At 44.4% G+C, this 24,795-nt stretch overlaps 2 pseudogenes; one reads left to right on the top strand and one right to left on the bottom strand.

Annotated features, from left to right (window-relative positions):
* LOC119903785 overlaps window positions 1-24,795 on the bottom strand; it is a 236,697-nt pseudogene that overhangs the window by 180,817 nt on the left and 31,085 nt on the right.
* LOC119903786 lies at window positions 15,386-17,692 on the top strand (annotated as a pseudogene).

Here is a 24,795-nt window from a genome sequence, read left to right as displayed (position 1 = left end):
AATGGAGGTTCGATTGTGGGAAGCATTTGACTCATACGGCAGAGGAGAACTAATGAAAGTAAGCTATGAGTTTAGGAGTTAAAAGACAATATTAACATTATGGGACATCTCTGACCACAGAATGTTTGTTAGGTCTTACGGCTTGTCGACGGCCTGCTTTGGCCTGTTGCACGGGTCCCACGCTAGCTGCCCGATCCTGGCTTTTTGTTAGGGATTCTCCGGGTTCTCCGTGTCTGACTGAAGAAAAAAACCTCAAGGGTTGGCCGTCCTCCGTCTGGCAATTCGGCTGTTTCAGGTTTCCTTCGTTGCCGCTGGCGAGACCACGTGGCTTGGTCTGACCTCGGTGAAGTTGGCTCGATAAAAAAGCTTAAAAAGGGAACTTGGTCGTTCCTGAATTAGACCAGTGTAACTTAACGGACTGATAACTTTAACAAAACAAAAGAAAGAAAGAAAAGAAAACAAGTACAGTTGCTGGAACTGAGGTTAAAATCGATGTCGCTGCACTTCGCGTGTGTAGCTTCAAGCGAACAAAGGATTCGTTGCGCTGGTCGAACTCTTAGGCGTTGCCTGGAGAGGCACGCCGGACGCGTGCCGAAGCGTCCAGAGAGCAGAGCGGAAGACAAGAGCACCAGGAGAAGAGAAGAGGCGACGTCGCGTGTCGCTCTTTTGTTGTCTGGGGCGTGGTTCCACCAGGGGGCGTTTCTGGTTTCCCGAGGGACTGTCTTTCTAAACTTTAATGTCTAAAAGAAAAGAAAATCTATTTACGTGTATTATAATCAAATATTTTCCACAATCAAACCTCAGTGGTCAAACAGTTGTACCGTTCTAAGTTAAGCATTTGGTAACAGGAAAACAATTGTCGCATTATTGGTCCTGTTAAATGAGTGACATTTATACATTAACGGCATTTCCGACGATGGTGTAATACTTATTTCATCCACTTGGGGGAGCTCAGGTTACATGAGGAAAGCTTAGATTGATCCAACAATCTTTCCTTAGGAACTGGGGAATTTAGTTATTCAGCCTTAAATTAAAGCCAGCAATTAATAGTATGGTATGACATTTCTTTATCATCATTTCTAAAGGAATTGTGTGAGAAAGTATTGTGAACAAGCATTGGTTACACATAAGATGAAGGAGTGTCCTTAATCTTGCTGAAAATAAAAACTCTGCAAAAGTAACTTATTTAGATTCTTTTCAGCACTAATATCAACAACAGATGGCAACAACATGGTAACATAACTACTCAAATAGAGGCAAACGTAATCAAGTAACTAAAAGATTATTTAATTAAACAGTTAATGCTTTGAGTATTTGGAGACTGCAGTCTTTGTTTACATAAAGTTCAGGACGGTCGCGGTGTTCTGGATTTTGTCACATCTGGGTGTGACAAGGAGTATCCCTTTGATGGGGTAATGAAACACAGAGCAAATTACAAGTCAGTTGCCACGGTTACATGGGGGGGGGGGCAGTTTAGGATTTCCTGCCCCCCTCCAACGAGACTTCTGATAGGCTGTTTGTAATCTCTGGTTAGTTTCTTTGTCATTTTAACAATTCAGGCACCGGGAAACTTATCTCGGCTGTTGGTGGCCAGTTTTACGATCAACTGCTCAGGAATAGCACTTAGAGAAAGTGACCTTTCCACCCCCCTTCTGTTGGGGTCTCTTCAGCCGTCTGTTGAAAGTTGATCTCAACCCCCCTGCTTCTCTCTGGGAGAGGAAAAGAGGAATTTGGAGTAGCTCCAAATTTATTTAATATAAAATGCACAAATCCACACTGTTGTCCACTACATCTGTCACTTGTTGCTTTTTACAACCAACATTTTCTTTGTGCACTTAGTCAATAAAGGTGATTTATTACACAGACTTCAAGAGTGGAGAAACAGTCAGAATTCATTTGGTCAAGTTTGGCTGTGAAGAAGTTCACTTGAGTCCTGACACACAGAAGACAACAGATATCGTGTCGTCCTGGACTTGAGCTCATTTCATTTCTTGTCGTGTGATTTCATGAAGGTGAAACTTCAGAATGAGGCTGTCATGTTGCTTCAGTGTTTCGCTCTGTCACCTCACAGCCACACCATCCTGGGACTCATTTTGTCCAGGGTGGAATCAAAACTGAATGAAAGTGAAGCTGCAGCTAACTGAGGGGGAAACTGAGACTCTTGTGAGGAGAAAAAGCAGCAGGCGTCTCTGTGCTGATTTGACACTTTAATGTCCCAGTGGTCCCTGAAGGCAACAGTCTGACATCTGGCTGTTGATTTAGTCCCAAAGCAGAATGTGCTGATAAAATGTTGTCTTATAAATCAGCTGTGATGATGAAACCATGCTAAACTTGCACTGCTGCTACCATTACTACAGCTGCTGTATCACTGCAGATCCTTATTATTACAGTAAGAATGATCAATATGATGCATCTAATAATATATAGAAGGCTAAGTGTGACCAGCAACATGGCACAAATAAATATAATGAAGCTCAGGGTGAAATGTGCAGTTTTGAGGATTTAAAGGACATAATTACAGACTGAGACAGTTGCTGTAGTTTCCCAGCATGCTCTCTGTTGTGTTGCTGCTGTTTCAGGTGTGTTAGATGGTCTCTGGTCTGTGTGTCGCTCTGCAGGACTGGAGGATCCACGTGGACCAGATGCATCAACACACAACAGTCCTCGCTCAGAGAGGCCAAGGTGCGTTCACTGACCTGGTTCAGCTGTTTAACTGATGTCTCTGTGTGTGTCTGGCTCCACCTGCTGTTTCTTATTTTAATTACAGAGGACAATCTAAACTGAAGAACTTGTGCACAGTTTTTAATATTTAAATAGTCTCCTGTATTACTGTAGCTGCAGTTTCTAAGGTAACTCTCATTCCATTGAAAATAGATCTTTCTGAGGCCAGTCTGTATTTTCTTAAGTTCTCCACTTCTAACATCACAAGTCTTTGAACAGCTTAGACCATCAGCTCTCATTCCCAAGTCCTCACATATGGACGCATATCAAGACCCGTTGGCGTCAGTTTGTAACGCACTGAGGATCCGCTTGTCGTCACAGTTCAACACAGGAAGCCCTGTAGCGTCACTCATGAACGGTAAACGACAACAGATAAGGTAGAGATATGATATTTAACAGAAAAGACAGAGTAAGGGGGTGGTGGTGGATGGAGGGGCAGAATCCCAACTTTCAACCAGGAGAACAGTGTTCGTTTCCTGTGTGAAAGTAAAAGTCAACATTAATTGTTTTTACCCATTTAATCCCAATTTTTTTCCAGGATTTGAAAATATCCAAATCACGCGTCATTACTAACCCTTTGAAATAATCAATCGTTGTTTTTTCTAATTTATTTTTGGATAAGTAGGTAAAAAGCGAGTTTTACGGTCTGTCACAATTGGCTGGATCATACGTTGTATCCTGACTCAACTCATTTTCCCTGTGCAGTCATTAATATTTCTGTGTATCTCAGACCAGTTATTAATCCATTTAAAACTGTCAACAGCAGTCCTCAGGATTGACACTCAAATGTTCTGTCACAAAATCCCTTATAAAACACTGATAATTCAGAGAGCAAAGACAAAAAACACAGTGTTACAACCCTGTTGTAACAACTTCATATATGCTTCCTTTAGGCAATATTATCAGGAAATATTCCATAAGCTTTCATTGTTATGCAGATGATACTCAGTTATATCTATCCATCAAACCAGATGAAACTCATCAGTTAGCTAAACTTCAAATGTGCCTTCAGGATGTTAAAACCTGGATGACCTGTAATTTTCTAATGTTAAACTCAGATAAAACTGAAGTTATTGTTCTGGGGCCTAAGCACCTCCGTGACGCATTATCTAAAGATATAGTTTCCCTTGATGGCATCGCCCTGGCCTCCAGCACCACTGTGAGGAATCTTGGAGTTATCTTTGATCAGGACATGTCGTTTAAGTCTCACATTAAGCAAATTTCAAGGACCGCCTTTTTTCACCTACGTAATATTGCGAAAATCAGGAACATCCTGTCTAAAAATGATGCAGAAAAACTAGTCCATGCATTTGTTACTTCTAGGCTGGATTAGTGCAATTCCTTATTATCAGGCTGCTCGAAAAAGTCCATTAAGACTCTTCAGCTGATCCAGAATTCTGCAGCACGTGTTCTGACAGGAACCAGGAAAAGAGATCATATTTCTCCTGTTTTAGCTTCTTTGCATTGGCTTCCAGTAAAATCCAGAATAGAATTTAAAATCATTCTTCTTACCTACAAAGCTCTTAATGGTCAGGCACCATCTTATCTTAAAGAGCTCATAGTACCTTACTACCCCACCAGAGCACTGCGCTCCCAGAATGCAGGGTTACTTGTGGTTCCTAGAGTCTCCAAAAGTAGACTAGGAGCCAGAGCGTTCAGCTATCAAGCTCCTCTCCTGTGGAACCAGGTTCCAGTTTGGGTTCAGGAGGCAGACACCATCTCCACATTTAAGAGTAGGCTTAAGACTTTCCTCTTTGATAAAGCTTATAGTTAGGGCTGGCTCAGGTGAGTCCTGAACCATCCCTTAGTTATGCTGCTATAGGCCTAGACTGCCGGGGGATTTCCCATGATGCACTGAGCTCCTCTCTCCTCTACTTTCTCTCCCTCTGTATGCAACCTCATCCCATTATTGCATGTTACTAACACAACTTCTCCCCTTTCCGGTAGTCTTGTGCTTTCTCGTCCGTCTCCTCTCTCCTCCTATCACTTCCTGCAGGTGTTTCTGGCTCTGGAGCTGTGGAGTCTGGATCTGTGGTTGCGAGACACCTGCTGCCCCCGTGTTCTACTAGTCCTATTATTATTATTGTTATTATAATCATTAACATTACAATTATTATCATTAACATTACTATAAATATCTGTACCATTTTTCATTTAGTCTATAGCAACATCACCTTTACTGTCTGTACCTCTGTGTATTGTCTGTATATTTTGTAGGCTGCCTCCCTCCCCTCTCGCTCTCCTTCCATCCCTCTCCCTCTTTCCCTCTGTTCCTCTATTGTCCTCTCTCATTAATAATGGACGTGCCCTGTTTGCTACTGTCGACAGGCTAACCAACCCTCCTGTGTCTGTAGCCTCTGAACTTCTATCCACCAGGGCCTGCAATGAATTTGCTTCCTTCTTCACAGACAAAATTCAAACAATTAGACAAGCAATCAGTGCCTCCATGTCAGTAATAGAATATGTCTGGTCCCTGTGTCCACTTAAAAACAAATCATATAGCATGAGACAATTTGATTCTATTAACCATAAAAACCTTGACACTAAATAACTGTTTTGATGTCTTCCAGTCAGGTTTTCGACCACACCACAGCACTGAGACGGCTCTTGTTAAGGTCTTCAATGACATCCATTTAAACACTGACAGTGGCAGAATTTCAGTCTTAGTATTATTGGATCTCAGTGCTGCATTCGACACGGTCGACCACAACATATTACTAGACAGACTTGAAAACTGGGTTGGACTTTCTGGCACAGTACTAAAATGGTTTGAATCCTACTTAAAGGACCAAAGACCGCACACCCAAACACAAGAAAAAGCAATCTAGTGTATGCGGTCCAATGCAGTGAGGAATGCACAGACCTGTATATTGGGGAGACTAAACAACCACTACACAAACGCATGGCTCAACACAGAAGGGCCAACTCCTCAGGTCAAGACTCTGCAGTCTACTTACATCTGAAGGACAGAGGACACTCGTTTGAGGACCACCACGTGCACATTTTAGACAGAGAAGATGGATGGTTTGAAAGAGGTGTCAAGGAAGCATCTACACCAGGGTCGAGAAGCCGTCATTGAACAGGGGAGGGGGTCTACGCCACCACTTATCCCCCACTTACAATGCTGTCCTTTAATCACTTCCCAGGAAACTCAACAAACGTAACCTATTGGCCTCAGGTGAAGATACCAAAGAGGGTCGTTCAGTCTTGGCCACAGGTAGTCTTAACGACTGTCGTTACAGCAACCAGGAAGACTAACAAACCAGCGGTATCGATAACCCTGGCAAACGACCCAACTGAGGTTAAATAGCTGAGTTTACCTGCCAGTCAGTCAGAACTGAAGAAGTCCTGTGGATGAGGGATGAAACGTCTTCCAGTATCTTCAACCAAGTCCAGTTGCCATTGACTTTAACCTTCGTTGGATAACTATGACCTGGATGACTGAGAATCTTCATAGACATCGACTTAAAGGATAGGGACTACTTTGTGTCTATAGGTAATCACACATCTGAGCTGACAAAAATGACATGTGGAGTTCCCCAAGGCTCCATTCTGGGACCTCTTTTGTTTAACATTTACATGCTTCCACTGGCTCAGATTATGAAAAACAACAAAATATGTTACCATAATTATGCAGATGACACACAGATTTACCTACGTGATTTCTCTCAAACAGATGAGTGATGGTAATGACAGCTGTATCAGAGACAGTTGGTCCCTACTCCCTTCCTCCCTCGGATAGCTGCGTAATACCCTTAGAATATAAAGTCACCTGTTTCTTCACTGGCTCTTTGTCTCACACTATGCAGACTGGTTACACAGACAAATGTAAGTTTTAGTTCAAAAAATATTTGGACCAGCTAAAGATTTGTTTGAAGAGAAAGTAGAGATGCAGAAGAGCGTGCAGCCTTGTCCAGAAAGAAAAAAGAAGTTTGCTAAATGTCAACTAGAATTGAGGGAAAGTATAAAGACTTCAAACAGAACATTTGACTAGATAAAATAAGGATACGAAGGAAACTGTTAGATAAGAACAAACTAACACATTATCTCTTCTTTAACTGAAGTACACATTCATGGAATCCATTCCGGCTGATCCAGGTTAAAACTGCTGCTGAAACATGACACCGTAAGCCATAGAGAGATGGTGAACATTAAAGACCTACAGAAGCTCTGCTCTGGTCCGGTAACAGTAATGCAACGTACTGCCCAGTTATGGAAATGCCCATTACAAAAGGAATAATTGGTATTTGGAACATTGTTGAAGCAATGGCTCAGACAACTTCACATATGCAACTGGAGCAGTTTGAACAATTTATCAAAGGATGCCATAATGACTGAACAAAGATAGCTGAGGAGCAAACCAGCCCAAGCAGCTCCTCCACTTCAGACACTCGCAGGACTTCCACAATATCAACAATGTACTTCACTTCAGCTTTACAAGAAAGTAGGCTGATGATACACGGGGCAACTTTTTAAACAATGTTGCTGGGGAGGAGGGAGGGCTGCGCTGTTGTTTGGTTTCTTTTTCTCCTACTCTGGTCTTAGCTGTACCGAGGGTGGTATCAACACATGGCAAAGCGACTCCAAGTGATTTGGAAATGGATATAAAGTTCACCCGGAGTTGGCTGAGAGCAGGCCCGGAAGTTGGAATCCCACAACGCTGTACAGTAAAGAGCAAAAAGTACTGCTCAGGTTAAGAGAAGCATTGAACCAGTTCCTGTAACATCTTTTTACACACCATGGTTAAAAGATTAAACTGTGACCTCATGTCCAAGGTGCAAACTGAAGGAGAGTCTATAGCTATAGTTCACACAAAGTTTGATTTGATTTTTGATGATTTGATGTGTGAAATAATATTTACTAAAACAAGAAGTGCTTGGAAATATTAAACATGATTTCTTTTTATTCACTGCTACAGGCTGGAGGGACCTGTACGACCCCACATTCTCAAAAAAACTCTGATGAAGGCCAACCAGCAGAGCGACAGAGTGGTGGTAAATGCATTAGTGCACCTGCGAGCACTACAGGTTTAAAGATTTCACATTATTGATGACATCACAGACCACACATTCTCTGTTGGTGATTTGGCAAAGGCCTGTTTTTAAATTTTATCTTTCCCGCGCGGCTGGTCGGTTTCCGTTCTGCAGTCCATCTCATAAATGATGCTGAGATGAACATTGTTTGCTAAAAGCGCTTAGCCCAAGATGAGAACACACACAAGGCTAGTCTGTCTGTCTCTGATTACACTTTGAATAGACAGAATCTGGGAATGTGATCACGATGAGAGTAAATCTCTCTCTCCCAATGCATACAAGCCTTTTCATCTATTCCAAAACCAATCACCATAAAGAAGGTGATGATGATTTTATAGACGAAGGACTGTAATAGCTAAGCTAGCTAAGTGTTGTGAAGACACAGGTCTTCCATGGACAAAGGGATTGCCGGTGGTGTTGATGAACATGAGAACGAGGGTAAGAAAGAAAGAAATACAGAATGCTTCAAAGCCTTCTATACTGCATTATATTCTGTTATTTTATATTTTTAATTCACCTGCCCCCTGAATTGTGTGTTTGCCTTTACATTAAAAAAATCCACCATAAATTGATGAAGGCAGAAATTGGTGCAAAAAAAGTCACCAGAATGCAGGAAATTAGGTGTTTAATTCTCACGATTTTTTGGGGGGAGTACCCCAAGACCTCCCGCTACGTAAGTGTCGCCTCCATTGTTAAAGGAAAACCTACGCTCAACTAAAATCCTCCATAGATTCTCTAGAATTCATGCAGTAAGATGAAAACATAATAAATTAGGCCTACTTTCATCTGCTCCTCCACTTACATCTTTCTGAAGGCAGTCCAAAATGTCTTTGAGTGATCGTCTCTTTCCAGACTTGGTTGCTGCTTTGTTCACCTCCAGCAGTCTTGGGATCCGGCCATCAAGTCCATAGAGGAAAGGAGGTCTGTCGAGATGACTCTCTTGAACTGCCCTCTAATCTGAAGAGACCAGGGACGTCACTAGGATTGAAAAACAGGGGGGCTTTGCCCCCAGGGTCTGCATAACTTGCACTTGCAAAATCTTTGCACTTGCATCTTTTATTACTGTATTAGAATTACACTTATATTAAAAACCAATGAAGAAACCAAGATGTTAACATCTAACAAGCGACAGACATATTGTCATCTTCCATTTCTCCTCTGTTAAACAAAAGTTACTAATGTAATGTTTACTAGTGTAACTTTTAGACACACCAAAGCTGCATGGGGGGAATTCACTTAGGCCAGACTGAGTTCATATGTGGGCTGTATGACTTAAATGCTCCAGCTGCTCATGTAAATGTGTGGTAAACTAACACTATATCTAATTCCTCTCTCTGTTAGATAAGTTGCAGGTCCAAAGATTGCTATCTAATTACTCTAATTACTGTTACTGCACTGTAGTCTGAATTTAATAACCTGTAGACCACTACTGACATGTAGACCACTGTTGACCTGAAGGCCATTACAGTCCTGCAGACCACTGCTGGCCTGTAGACCACTACTAACATGTAGACCACTGCTGAGCTGCAGACCACTACTAACATGTAGGCCACTGTTGACCTGTAGACCACTACTGACATGTAGACCACTGTTGACCTGTAGACCACTGTTGACCTGTAGGCCATTACAGTCCTGCAGATCACTGCTGGCCTGTAGACCACTTCTGACCTGCAGACCACTACTAACATGTAGACCACTGCTGAGCTGCAGACCACTACTGGCCTGTAGACCACTACTGACATGTAGACCACTGTTGACCTGTACGCCATTACAGTCCTGCAGACCACTACTGGCCTGTAGACCACTACTCACCTGTAGACCACTACTCACCTGTAGACCACTACTGACATGTAGACCACTGCTGTCCTGCAGACCACTACTGGCCTGTAGACCACTGTTGACCTGTAGACCACTTCTGACCTGCAGACCACTACTAACATGTAGACCACTACTAACATGTAGACCACTTCTGACCTGCAGACCACTACTAACATGTAGACCACTACTAACATGTAGACCACTGCTGAGCTGCAGACCACTACTAACATGTAGACCACTGTTGACCTGTAGACCACTACTGACATGTAGACCACTGTTGACCTGTAGACCACTGTTGACCTGTAGGCCATTACAGTCCTGCAGATCACTGCCGGACTGTAGACCACTTCTGACCTGCAGACCACAACTGACATGTAGACCACTACTAAAATGTAGACCACTGTTGACCTGTAGACCACTACTGACATGTAGACCACTGTTGACCTGAAGGCCATTACAGTCCTGCAGACCACTGCTGGCCTGTAGACCACTACTAACATGTAGACCACTACTAACATGTAGACCACTACTAACATGTAGACCACTGCTGAGCTGCAGACCACGACTAACATGTAGACCACTACTGACCTGCAGACCACGACTAACATGTAGACCACTACTAACATGTAGACCACTACTAACATGTAGACCACTGCTGAGCTGCAGACCACTACTAACATGTAGACCACTGTTGACCTGTAGACCACTACTGGCCTGTAGACCACTGTTGACCTGTAGACCACTTCTGACCTGCAGACCACTACTAACATGTAGACCACTACTGACCTGCAGACCACGACTAACATGTAGACCACTACTAACATGTAGACCACTACTAACATGTAGACCACTGCTGAGCTGCAGACCACTACTAACATGTAGACCACTGCTGTCCTGCAGACCACTACTGGCCTGTAGACCACTGTTGACCTGTAGACCACTTCTGACCTGCAGACCACTACTAACATGTAGACCACTACTAACATGTAGACCACTTCTGACCTGCAGACCACTACTAACATGTAGACCACTACTAACATGTAGACCACTGCTGAGCTGCAGACCACTACTAACATGTAGACCACTGTTGACCTGTAGACCACTACTGACATGTAGACCACTGTTGACCTGTAGACCACTGTTGACCTGTAGGCCATTACAGTCCTGCAGATCACTGCTGGACTGTAGACCACTTCTGACCTGCAGACCACAACTGACATGTAGACCACTACTAACATGTAGACCACTGTTGACCTGTAGACCACTACTGACATGTAGACCACTGTTGACCTGAAGGCCATTACAGTCCTGCAGACCACTGCTGGCCTGTAGACCACTACTAACATGTAGACCACTACTAACATGTAGACCACTACTAACATGTAGACCACTGCTGAGCTGCAGACCACGACTAACATGTAGACCACTACTGACCTGCAGACCACGACTAACATGTAGACCACTACTAACATGTAGACCACTACTAACATGTAGACCACTGCTGAGCTGCAGACCACTACTAACATGTAGACCACTGTTGACCTGTAGACCACTGTTGACCTGTAGGCCATTACAGTCCTGCAGATCACTGCTGGCCTGTAGACCACTTCTGACCTGCAGACCACTACTAACATGTAGACCACTGCTGAGCTGCAGACCACTACTGGCCTGTAGACCACTACTCACCTGTAGACCACTACTAACATGTAGACCACTGCTGACCTGCAGACCACTACTAACATGTAGACCACTGCTGAGCTGCAAACCACTACTAACATGTAGACCACTGTTGACCTGTAGACCACTACTGACATGTACACCACTGTTGACCTCTAGGCCATTACAGTCCTGCAGATCACTGCTGGCCTGTAGACCACTACTAACATGTAGACCACTACTAACATGTAGACCACTTCTGACCTGCAGACCACTACTAACATGTAGACCACTACTAACATGTAGACCACTTCTGACCTGCAGACCACTACTAACATGTAGACCACTACTAACATGTAGACCACTACTGACCTGCAGACCACGACTAACATGTAGACCACTACTAACATGTAGACCACTACTAACATGTAGACCACTGCTGAGCTGCAGACCACTACTAACATGTAGACCACTGTTGACCTGTAGACTACTACTGACATGTAGACCACTGTTGACCTGTAGACCACTACTAACATGTAGACCACTGTTGACCTGTAGACCACTACTGACATGTAGACCACTGTTGACCTGTAGGCCATTACAGTCCTGCAGATCACTGTTGACCTGTAGACCACTGTTGACCTCTAGGCCATTACAGTCCTGCAGATCACTGCTGGCCTGTAGACCACTACTAACATGTAGACCACTACTAACATGTAGACCACTTCTGACCTGCAGACCACTACTAACATGTAGACCACTACTAACATGTAGACCACTTCTGACCTGCAGACCACTACTAACATGTAGACCACTACTAACATGTAGACCACTACTGACCTGCAGACCACGACTAACATGTAGACCACTACTAACATGTAGACCACTGCTGAGCTGCAGACCACTACTAACATGTAGACCACTGTTGACCTGTAGACCACTACTGACATGTAGACCACTGTTGACCTGTAGGCCATTACAGTCCTGCAGATCACTGCTGGCCTGTAGACCACTTCTGACCTGCAGACCACTACTCACCTGTAGACCACTGCTGAGCTGCAGACCACTACTGGCCTGTAGACCACTACTCACCTGTAGACCACTACTGGCCTGTAGACCACTACTCACCTGTAGACCACTACTGGCCTGTAGACCACTACTGACCTGTAGACCACTGTTGACCTGTAGACCACTGTTGACCTGTAGGCCATTACAGTCCTGCAGATCACTGCTGGCCTGTAGACCACTACTCACCTGTAGACCACTACTGGCCTGTAGACCACTACTGACATGTAGACCACTACTGACATGTAGACCACTACTCACCTGTAGACCACTACTCACCTGTAGACCACTTCTGACCTGCAGACTACTACTAACATGTAGACCACTACTAACATGTAGACCACTACTGACATGTAGACCACTACTCACCTGTAGACCACTACTGGCCTGTAGACCACTACTGACATGTAGACCACTACTGACATGTAGACCACTACTCACCTGTAGACCACTTCTGACCTGCAGACTACTACTAACATGTAGACCACTACTAACATGTAGACCACTACTGACCTGTAGACCACTACTGGCCTGTAGACCACTACTGGCCTGTAGACCACTACTGACATGTAGACCACTACTGACATGTAGACCACTACTCACCTGTAGACCACTACTGGCCTGCAGACCACTACTCACCTGTAGACCACTTCTGACCTGCAGACTACTACTAACATGTAGACCACTACTCACCTGTAGACCACTGCTGACCTGCAGACCACTACTCACCTGTAGACCACTTCTGACCTGCAGACTACTACTAACATGTAGACCACTACTAACATGTAGACCACTACTGACCTGTAGACCACTACTCACCTGTAGACCACTACTGGCCTGTAGACCACTACTGACATGTAGACCACTACTGACATGTAGACCACTACTAACATGTAGACCACTGCTGAGCTGCAGACCACTACTAACATGTAGGCCACTGTTGACCTGTAGACCACTACTGACATGTAGACCACTGTTGACCTGTAGACCACTGTTGACCTGTAGGCCATTACAGTCCTGCAGATCACTGCTGGCCTGCAGACCACTACCAACATGTAGACCAATGTTGACCTGCAGACCACTACTAACATGTAGACCACTGCTGACCTGCAGACCACTACCAACATGTAGACCACTGTTGACCTGTAGACCACTACTCACCTGTAGACCACTACTCACCTGTAGACCACTACTGGCCTGTAGACCACTACTAACATGTAGACCACTTCTGACCTGCAGACCACTACTAACATGTAGACCACTGTTGACCTGCAGACCACTACTCACCTGTAGACCACTACTCACCTGTAGACCACTACTGGCCTGTAGACCACTACTAACATGTAGACCACTTCTGACCTGCAGACCACTACTAACATGTAGACCACTACTAACATGTAGACCACTACCAACATGTAGACCAATGTTGACCTGCAGACCACTACTGACATGTAGACCACTACTCACCTGTAGACCACTAACTTACTGACCTCACAAACAGCTGCTATGCCAATTTTCTGCTTCTTTGTCTCTCTCCTAAAGATTCTTCTGTATCCATCTGGTCAGTGAACTGAATGATATGCCGGTACAGCAGCATTAACAGAGACACAGTGACCTTTAGTTTTCACTGAAAACAACATTCCAAGGGGACTGATATCGTTTTGAAATAGGCTACTAGAGACAGGTAATAATAATGGCGTTCAGTTTGTTGTGTGCAGTTAAGTCCCTCTGCAGGTCGGCAGAGCAGTGATGAAAGGCAGCCTCCCTCAGGGTCTTAGTACCCATCCACAGTAGGGATTGAAATTGTGAAGAAGACATAAATGAAACTATATTATAAATAAATACTAATTATATTTGTATTATTATATAATATGTATCAATATTCTTGCTTCTCTTTGTTGAGTACCATGTTAGGGAAGCTTCAGCCACCCTAAAATAGGCCTAACAACGTCTACGGTACTGATGCTGTTTGAAGCTGCCAAAGGCTCAGTGAAGTGTTTCCATGTTGAACAAGTGAAATGTGGAAACTGATGCACAACACAAGAGGACGCCTTCATCCTGCGAACCAGGGATGTAGTGGACGTTAAAGCTCCTCAGCTCACAACACGTGTTTAGGCTGATAGTAAAAGTGCATTGTGTCCCACATCCTGGTAAATGGTGTCAAAGCACTAAAAGTGCTAAAAGATACAATCTCTGTTTGCTTCCTTAAAAATCCAGTCAGCTCTCTGTGTGAAGTTCAGGCGGCCATCAGTCACAGCTCCAAGATCTTTAACCTGCTGACAGTTTCTCCAGGGATCCAGTGATGGTCAAAGGTTGAACTTTATCAGGAGAGTCTTGTGTGTTGCTGGATAAGATCAGTTCTTTGCTTTCACCTCCATTTATTAAACACACTCTCCTCACAGCACTGCTGCAGAGAAACTACATGATTAAAATATGGGCCATCTTTTACAGATGCCCCCTCACACAGAAGGCCAACCGGGGCCACATCGTCAGCACGCTGTAGGAAGTTCAAGTGGGAGTCACTGCTTTACAAAGACAACAACAAAGGGGAGAAGATGGCAGCTTGTGATGCACCTGTGATTAGAGTCCTCATCTCTGACTCCTTTTCCACACATTCTAGGACTGCATGCTTTCACATCAAAAAGCTGAACTGATCGCCTTTATTAGTGGTTGTTTGACTTCTGATTATCACTGACTTTAGTTTGTCCTCCTTTATTAAGGCTGCAAAGAAGTGAGAACATGATTATACAGCAGTTTAAGGATTTTATCACACGTTAGTTTGATTATTGTCAAAGGACACTGGCTGAGGCTTCGCTGGAAATGAGGGAACAAAGAATCCACAGAGCCGCTCCTTTTCCTGGAATGAGCGGCAGCTTGATGACCCCTCCCTCTGCTTCCTGCTCTCCAATCACAGCGAGCTCCACTCTGTCCATATATTTCCTGGTTCCCTCCCCTTCAGATCTACAGTTTGAAGATGGGTGTGACCAACATGTGCTGACGTGCAGCAGCTGACAGGCCCCGTTCACTGCAGAAACACATGCTGTTCAGATCAGAGCTCAAACTAGCTGCACTTCTGAGAAGTGAAACTCAGACAGTCGTTGCCACTGAGAGGTGAAATGGCACAGAAAGGAGTTCAGCTGGACCGGGAAACCTTCTCTTGTTCCATCTGTCTGGATCTACTGAAGGATCCGGTGACTATTCCCTGTGGACACAGCTACTGCATGAACTGTATTAAAAGCTTCTGGGATGAAGAGGAGGAGAAGAAAATCCCCAGCTGCCCTCAGTGCAGGCAGACCTTCACACCGAGGCCTGTCCTGCTGAAAAACACCATGTTAGCAGTTTTAGTGGAGGAACTGAAGAAGACTGGACTCCAAGCTGCTCCTGCTGATCACTGCTATGCTGGACCTGAAGATGTGGCCTGTGATGTCTGCACTGGGAGAAAACTGAAAGCCCTCAAGTCCTGTCTGGTCTGTCTGGCCTCTTACTGTGAGAAACACCTGCAGCCTCATTATGATGCTGCTCCGTTCAAGAAACACAAGCTGGTGGAGCCCTCCAAGAAGCTCCAGGAGAACATCTGCTCTCGTCACGATGAGGTGATGAAGATGTTCTGCCGTACTGATCGGCAGAGTATCTGTTATCTCTGCCTGAGGATGAACATAAAGGCCACGACACAGTCTCAGCTGCAGCAGAAAGGACCGAGAGGCAGAGAGAGCTCGAGGTGAGTCGACAAAACATCCAGCAGAGAATCCAGGACAGAGAGAAAGATGTGAAGGTGCTTCAGCAGGAGGTGGAGGCTATCAATGGCTCTGCTGATAAAGCAGTGGAGGACAGTGAGAAGATCTTCACCGAGCTGATCCGTCTGATGGAGAAAAGAAGGTCCGATGTGAAGCGGCAGCTCAGATCCCAGCAGGACACTGAAGTGAGTCGAGTCAAAGAGCTTCAGGAGAAGCTGGAGCAGGAGATCACTGAGCTGAAGAGGAAAGACGCTGAGCTGAAGCAGCTCTCACACACAGAGGATCACACCCAGTTTCTACACAACTACCCCTCACTGTCAGCACTCAGTGAATCTACAGACTCATCCAGCATCAACATCCGTCCTCTGCGCTACTTTGAGGACGTGACAGCGGCTGTGTCAGAAGTCAGAGACAAACTACAGGACGTTCTGACAGAGACATGGACAAACGTCTCGCTGACAGTGACTGAGGTGGAGGTTTTACTGTCAGGACCAGAACCAGAGCCCAAGACCAGAGCTGGATTCTTAAAATATTCATGTGAAATCACACTGGATCCAAACACAGCAAACACACAGCTGTTATTATCTGAGGAGAACAGAAAAGTAACAAGAGTGAGTCAACAACAGTCTTATTCTAGTCACCCAGACAGATTCGCTGATTATTATCAGGTCATGAGTAGAGAGAGTCTGACTGGACGTTGTTACTGGGAGGTGGAGTGGAGAGAGAGAGGAGTTTTTATAGCAGTCGCATACAAGAATATCAGCAGAACAGGGAGGTCAGATGAATGTAGATTTGGATTCAATGACAAATCTTGGGCGTTACATTGTGACACAAACAGTTATAAATTTTGGTACAACAAAGTCAAAACTCCTGTCTCAGGTCCTCGGTCCTCCAGAGTAGGAGTGTACCTGGATCACAGTGCAGGTATTCTGTCCTTCTACAGCATCTCTGAAACCATGACTCTCCTCCACAGAGTCCAGACCACATTCACTCAGCCTCTCTATGCTGGACTTTGGTTTTTAAATTACGGATCCACAGCTGAGTTCTGTAAAGTGAAATAGTCAGAAGTCCTTTCAGGGACAGTGGGTTAAACTCTGTGTTTTAATCCTTAAACTTCTTTTGTCTTCATGTTTGTTGCTGAGAGCTGATTGTTGGGGCATTTCTTCACCTGTCAATCAAACACTGTGGGCAGGACCCTTCCTGTGTCTGTTTAGCCATGGAGGCTATCACTGCTCAGGATGACTTTTGTTTCTCTGCATGAAAATGGAAACTTGTCTGAGCTCTAAATGTTTGTTGAATATTTGGATTGATGTATTTGTATGTTGTTGTTTCTCTTCCACTGCATGGGTCTGAAGAGAGAAAGCAGCAGACCTTCCTTTATCGGAGAGACTTTGTTCTCACTTTGGAAAGAAATCTAGAATTACATTCACATCTATTTGTTTGGCAGAGCAAATGTTGTTGTAGTCCAAAGAGACGTCCAAATGAGGGATTATAAAGTGTAATTCAATAAGGAGATGCTTCATTCTTTTCTTTGACAGAGCTGAGATTCTGCTCAAACACACTGATTGTGTGGATGAAGTGAATCTGAGTCATTTACCAGACTTTACCGATGGGATGTGTGAACAAACTGAAGGTTTACATGATGAATAAAGCAACATAAACAAAGTCTTTTCTTCTCCTCTTCATTCCAGTGAAGAAGTTCACTTGAGTCCTGACACACAGAAGACAACAGATATCGTGTCGCCGTGGACTTGAGCTCATTTCATTTCTTGTCGTGTTGATTTTCATGAAGGTGAAACTTCAGAATGAGGCTGTCATGTTGCTTCAGTGTTTCGCTCTGTCACCTCACAGCCACACCATCCTGGGTTGGAAACTATCAAACTCTTTTTAAACACAGTTTCCTGTGTAACAGGGTAGACCTGTATCTGTGTTGGGTGGGTGTGGTCTTCACGTGGGGTGACTGCCTGGGGAGGGGCCGATGGTAGACAGGTGTGTTTGGGCGTGACCTCCCATCTGCAGCAATTTACAGTTTTTCACAATTGCTTAGAAACATTTCTTGAAACCTTCATCCTTTTTCTCAAAACTTTAAACTCAAAACTTAATCTTTAAACTACCTTCATAAAACCCCTGACTCTTCTGGCAATAATAATAATACAGTACTGAATATCTGTATATTCAGCACTTGCAGAAAAATACAGTACTGTGAGCCCAAAGAACAATGGCACCGCCAGGGGGGTAGGCGGGGGGGGCCACGGCCACCCTAATAAAAATTGGTGGCCACCCCTGCGGCCCCTCCAGGCGAGGGGCATATGCATAAAATGCTACATACTGTATTTATTATGTAACTCCTGGGTTTGGGTTAAAAGGTGCTTAGCAGCATGTAAGTGTTGTGATATTAGGTTCTGTCACTTTAAGAGCGTAACCTCTGACCCTTAGCTGTGATGTTTTTTTTAAGAGAGGCCTCTGACTTGTTTATGTAGATGCCTGTCACGTTTCTAAAGGTGTGATTGGTTAAGGGGCGGCACTAACAGGCAGAGCGGAGTGGAGTTACGGGTCAGCCTGCTGGTTCCAGCGTGTGTTTTTCTCTGGAGGTAATTTAGCAACAAGCTGCTGAAGGCAGAAAGGTGTAATTTAATTAATATACAGACAGTCTGGCTAGTTGATAATACGTTTGACACACTGCTACAAAGTTTTGTGCCGTACTAGTCTGCAGATAGCAACAGGTTAGCACCATCGCTAACGGCAAGCTAACGTCAAACAGACGCTGTCCCATGGACAGTGCGTGACCTGATAAGCACCTTTGACTTTGAGGGAGACCATCCTGTGACTGTTTTCAGTCATGCGAACAGCCGGAGTCATCTGGACGATGCTGTGAAACTGAGCTTAACGTTCACTGGCAAACACAGGAGAGCCATTGAGCAGCAAAACAAATAGGTGGAGGAAAACAGTCATGCAGAAGTTTGCCCAGAGGAAAACCACCATGCCGCCGCCTTTCTCCTCACGTGAGCCTGAAAGCATCTTTTATCATCCTGACTCTGTGCTGCTGCTCCGTGCATGGACCAAATTGTTGTGCTGGATTGCGGTTGTTGTCATGATGTTGTTGTCATATAGCCGCTTTCATGCTGCTTTATTATCCAAGATTATTGTGCCAGTTCGCTGCTGTATGAAAAGAACGGAGCTGGGAATGGGATATATTAATTGGCGGACATTCTTTCTGTTTTGATAGCGGGATCTCTGTGGAAAGCGGCGATAGAAAGGGTCTGGATCCCTAAAACCTTGTCTGTACGCGTCCTTGTTGACTTCAGTGGTGTTGAGCTCACTGCTCTTTGCTTATAGGCTCATTTGTTCTGAGCTTGGTGGTGACAGTGATACTGTATGTTACTCCCCTCGAGTTTTTAATAAAGGCTCAAGTCATTCCAGGGTTTTCACGGGCATATTTATTCGATGACGGGCATGTCTTCACCTGTTCACTTGCATTTCCAAATTGCCTTCAGAACTCATTGGCCACATGAACCCGAGAGGGTAAACTTAGGTTATTAGTCTTCAATCCACGACGACAAAACTTATGGATAATCTTAACAATCTTCCATGGCTCTTGAGAAAACTGCAGCACGTTTCTCTCATCTAGATCTTAGCGAGTGTACCCATACAGCGTCCCTGTAGCAACAAATTATCATTTCCGCACGGAACAAAAAAATAAGTTCCACCCTTTTTCTCACAGTTTTTAACAAAAGAAATAATCATGAAATTATTATTTATTGACCATGAAATATTTCAATCATATGATTTTTAACCTCATATATATTTATATTTTAATTGTGAACCATATTTAACAGAAATGCATGAGTTGCCTTTGATTGCAGCTACACTCCCACCAAATCACTTGTGATTTCAACCAATGAACTATGTGTGAGTGATTATTGTAAGTTAAAGTTATGTTAGTCAGCTTCAAGTAATGTCACTGTCTTGTGGATAGGTCTCTCCAGATAGACTGGTTTGCTGAGTCTTTTTCCTTGGTCATCTAATGATGAGTTGCTGATCACTAACTGGACCTTTCGCACACATCCATCTTCAGCTGGATACACAGTGGTGACTTTAGCCAGCTTCCATTCATTTCTGGGTGCTGTATCGTCTTGTACAATTACTATATCATTGACTTTCGCATTTCTCTTTGTCTTGTGCCATTTCTGTCTTTGTTGTAAACTCAAAAGGTACTCCTTTTTCCATCTGTGCCAAAATTCATTGGCAAGGTATTGGACTCTATGCCATCTCTTGCGGAGATAGGAGTCTTCTTTTACGAAGTTTCCAGGTGGAGGCAAGATTATTGAAGACTTCATTGTCAGAAGTAAGTTGGACGCAAGAGTCTGAGGACCTGTAGGGTCACTGAGTAAGTGTGCGGTCATAGGTCGGCTGTTTATGATTGCCATCACTTCATAAAGATAGGTCCGTAATGATGAACTGTCGAGTGTTCGGGATGACTGATCCAGGATGGATGTTAACACACTTCTGATCGTCCGGATCTGCCTTTCCCAAACTCCGCCCATATGGCTAGCAGAGGGAGGATTCATGACAAACTCACATCCTAATTTTTTAAGGCATTCTTGATCCATTTCCTTTACTGCTTCCAGGAATTCACGCCTCGCTCCAACAAAATTGGTACCCTGATCTGATTGGAGTTGGCGAACGTTTCCACGTAGGGCAATGAAGGCACGAAGTGAGTTGATGAATGCATCGGTTGATAGATCATCAAGTAACTCTATGTGCACTGCACGAGAGCACATGCATGTGAACAATAGTCCATAACGTTTCAGCTCTTTTCGACCTTCTTTGATATAAAATGGACCGAAACAATCCATCCCGCAATACGTGAAGGGAGGAGTTGTCTCCATTCTCTCACGTGGCAGATCTGCCATTCTCTGTTCTTCAGTGTGACGCCTAAACTTTCTGCACTTGACGCAGTGGTAGATGACTGATGACACAGCTTGACTACATCCGAGGATCCATATGCCATTTGATCTCAACTCGTTTATGATCATGCCACGCCCCTGATGTTGCACTTGCCTGTGATAGTGATCAATCAGTAACCTTGTTATGTGGTTGGTTTTCGGTAATATGACTGGATGTTTGATGTGTGGATGCATGGCAGCATGTTCTAATCTACCTCCCACTCTAAGGATGCCCCTTTGGCTTAAGAAGGGATTGAGTCGGTACAACCTGCTGGATTTGTCTTTGGTCATCTCCTTTTGTGACTTAAGATCATTGATTTTCTTTGGAGAAGACTTCCCTTTGTACAATGAGCATGATGGTAAGCTCCGCATCCTGTCTTTCCTCGAGACTTGTGGCTTCATTGGTTCTCTGTATTGTGCCCTTAAACTCCTTGAGAAATCTTTGAAGTCTGGCGATTGCTTTCACTAGTCTTGTCCAACTTGAAAACTTAAGAAAGCGATTAGAGAGCAAATCTGTTGTCGTTGAGGTCTGGTGCACAATGACCCTGCGGACTTCTGGATCTTTGGCATCAAGTTCTCTCACCTTAACCTCACCGCTTGGAAGCTCTTCCTGCCAGAGAAACTCTGGACCACTAAACCAATTGGAAGCAATGAACTCTTTTGCCTTAAGCCCTCGTGACACATGATCAGCGGGATTGTCTTCTGATGTCACGTATTTCCACTGGGTTGGTTTTGTGCTTTCCTTGATGCGCTGTATGCGGTTAGCTACGAAGACATGAAACCGTTTTGCGTCATTGTTAATGTATCCCAAGACGATGTTTGAATCTGTCCAGAAGAATTCTTGGGCGTCTTCAAACTCCAATTCTCCTCTGAGCATGTCACTTGTGCGTACTGCTACAACTGCTGCGGACAGCTCAAGTCTTGGCACCGTGGTTACTCTTGTGGGGGAAACTCTGGCCTCGGCCATGACTAGAACGCAGTGTATCTGTCCTGTTATGCTGATTGCTCTTAGATAAGTACAGACTCCATACCCTGTGACACTTGCGTCTGAAAAATGGTGGACTTCATACTTGTGAACGGTCTTGAAATCTACTGGTAAGTAGCATCGCTCAATCTTGACATTGGCTAAGTTCTGTAGATCCAATAGCCAGGACTCCCACCGTGACCTTAGCTCATTTGACAGTGGCTCATCCCAGTCAATCTTCTCACGACACATCTGTTGAAGTATTTGTTTCCGAAGTAGGACGAAAGGCGCCACAAAGCCAAGTGGATCGAAGATCGAGGCTACTGTGGACAAAACTCCTCTTCTTGAGAGAGGGTGCTCATTCACAACTACTCAAAACTGGAAATGGTCTGAAGCGACACACCATTTGACGCCTAGAGCTCTCTCAATCTGTTGTTCGCCAAGAGCTAGGTCTTGTTTCATTACTGTCTCTGCACAGTCTTCCTTTGGGAGGGATGCTAATACTTGTTGGTTGTTTGATATGAACTTATGAAGACGCAACTTGCCGGTATTGCAGAGTTGTCTTGCTTCGTTTACCAACTGGATAGCCTCTTCTTCTGTGTGGACACTTATTAGGCCATCATCCACATAGAAGTTTCTCTCAATGAAACGAATTGTGGCTTCACTGAAAGAACCTTGCCCGTGAGCTGCGATATACTTGAGGCCGTAGTTTGCGCAGCCGGGTGAGGAAGCGGCTCCAAACAGATGGACACACATACGGTAGACAGAGGGGTTGGAGTAGAAGTCTCCATTGTCCCACCACAGAAAGCGGAAGTAGTCTTGATCTTCTGGTTTGACATGGAATTGGTGAAACATGCGTTCTATGTCACACATCACCGCTACTTGACCCTTACGAAACCGGCATAGAACACCAACCAGGGTGTTGGTCAACTCAGGCCCGGTGAGTAGAAAGTCATTTAAAGACACACCTTCGTACCTTGCTGAGCAATCGAACACGACTCTTATTTTTCCAGGTTTCTGAGGGTGATAAACCCCATGATGAGGGATGTACCAGGAGGGGCTTTTGTCCAGTTCGTCAGGTGGAACCTTTTCCGCATCTCCACGTATTATTGTTTCATTCATGAATGTTGTGTAGTCTTTGTGGTATTGCGTGTCTTTCTCAAATCTTTTCTTTAGACATTTGAGTCTGTGTTTGGCACAGATTTTATTAGCTGGCAGATTTGGTCTGTCCTTCTTAAAGGGTAAGGGCAACTCACAGTGACCATTCGCTTTCATTTTCACTCCTTCCTCCATTATGGCAATGAAACGTAAATCCTCTTGGGAGAAGTGAGAGTCCTTCACGCGGCGTTCATTGAAATCGGACTCCATTACTTTTATCACATCTAGTGGTGTGACTAGCTCTTTGACTTGTGTACGACAGACGTACATGACTTCGTTTGGTAAGGGGTTTGATGACTCTGTGGCTGCTTCCTATAGCGTCACCATAGTCCACACAGGGATCAGTACCGCCAACTATAGTCCAGCCAAGGTCTGTTCTTTGAGCGAATGGTTCATCGTCCTTTCCTGACACCACTTCTCTGGGTAACAGAGCTTGTGAACAGTTGTACCCTATAAGCAGGCCGACATCGCACTCTATCATGGGAGGGATCTCTTCAGCAAGGTTCTCTAGGTGAGGCCATGCTCTTGCTGTCTTAGGTGTGGGAAGATGGCTTAGGTTGGCAGGGATAAAGTCTCTGGTGTATGTAGTTGGGAGAGGGATTCTCTTAGATGTGTAGAAGCCTCTGACTTGTAGCCCAAATAGCTTTTGACTTGTAATGACTGTGTCCCTGGATGACAGTGTGGAAAGTTTCAACTGCGCTTGTTTCCTTTCTGTGACTAAAGCGTCTGCCTTTTCTTGAAGAACGAAAGTGGTGTCGCTCTGACTGTCCAGAAGGGCATAGACAAGAATCTCGTGTTCTGGATCGCTTGTTGTGGACAACCAAACTGGAACGATTGTGGATGTGAGATCACTGTTAGTGTTTTGGACGACACGGTTGGATATTGCCTTGTTTGATGTTTCTGAACTTGGTTGTTTGGTTTCCCTTGTGTCCCTTTGTTCCTTGTCAGCATCCTTTGTCCTTTTGACTTCCCTGTCACGTTCCTGATGTAAGCATGTTGGATGTTTCCCTTTGCATGTATTACAGACACTTCTCCTTTCACATTTTTTTGAATGGTGACCAGGGTTGAGACATCCAAAGCACAAGCCCTTTGTTTGTACAAACTTGACTCGATCAGCAATTGGCTTGTCCATGAGCTTTCGGCAGACATGAATTCCATGGTTTGGTCTTTCACAAAAGATACACATCTTAGTGTCTGATTTCTCTTCAGAACTGCTTGCTAACACCTTTGCGCCAACACTTCGGATCTTTGAGGTCTTCGTTTTGTCAAAGTCACTTGCCTTTAGTGCGTGAAGCGATGTGATTGGATTGCACGCTATCTTCGCCTCTCTTGTAACAAAGTCGACAAAGTTGCTGAATGTTGGAAATGACCCACTTTGTTCTTTTATGTCAATGACTTTTCTATTCCAGCTCGCCGTTAACCAATCAGGAAGCTTGCTGAGCATTTTCTGCTTTTCGCTGCAGTCATTGAGAACTTCAAGATTCCTAATCTGGAACATTGCTGCTTCACAGCCTCTGAGAAAGTCTGAGAACTCTTGTAGTTCAGCACTGTCCTTTGGTCCTATCCTTGGCCATGATGTGAGCTTATCCCTGAAGGCTTTGGCGATTACAAATGAGCTTCCATACCTTTCCACCAGAATGTTCCATGCTGCAAGATACGCTGTGTCCGTTCCTAACAGGAAATAGCTCTCAATTGCTTTT

This window comes from Micropterus salmoides, unplaced genomic scaffold (genome assembly GCF_014851395.1).
Source record: "Micropterus salmoides isolate LMB-PRFRI ecotype aquatic unplaced genomic scaffold, ASM1485139v1 Ms_hic_scaffold_15, whole genome shotgun sequence".
Lineage (NCBI taxonomy): Eukaryota > Metazoa > Chordata > Actinopteri > Centrarchiformes > Centrarchidae > Micropterus > Micropterus salmoides.
The sequence above is the reverse complement of the archived record's forward strand: the minus strand, read 5'-3'. Positions and strand labels throughout refer to the sequence as shown.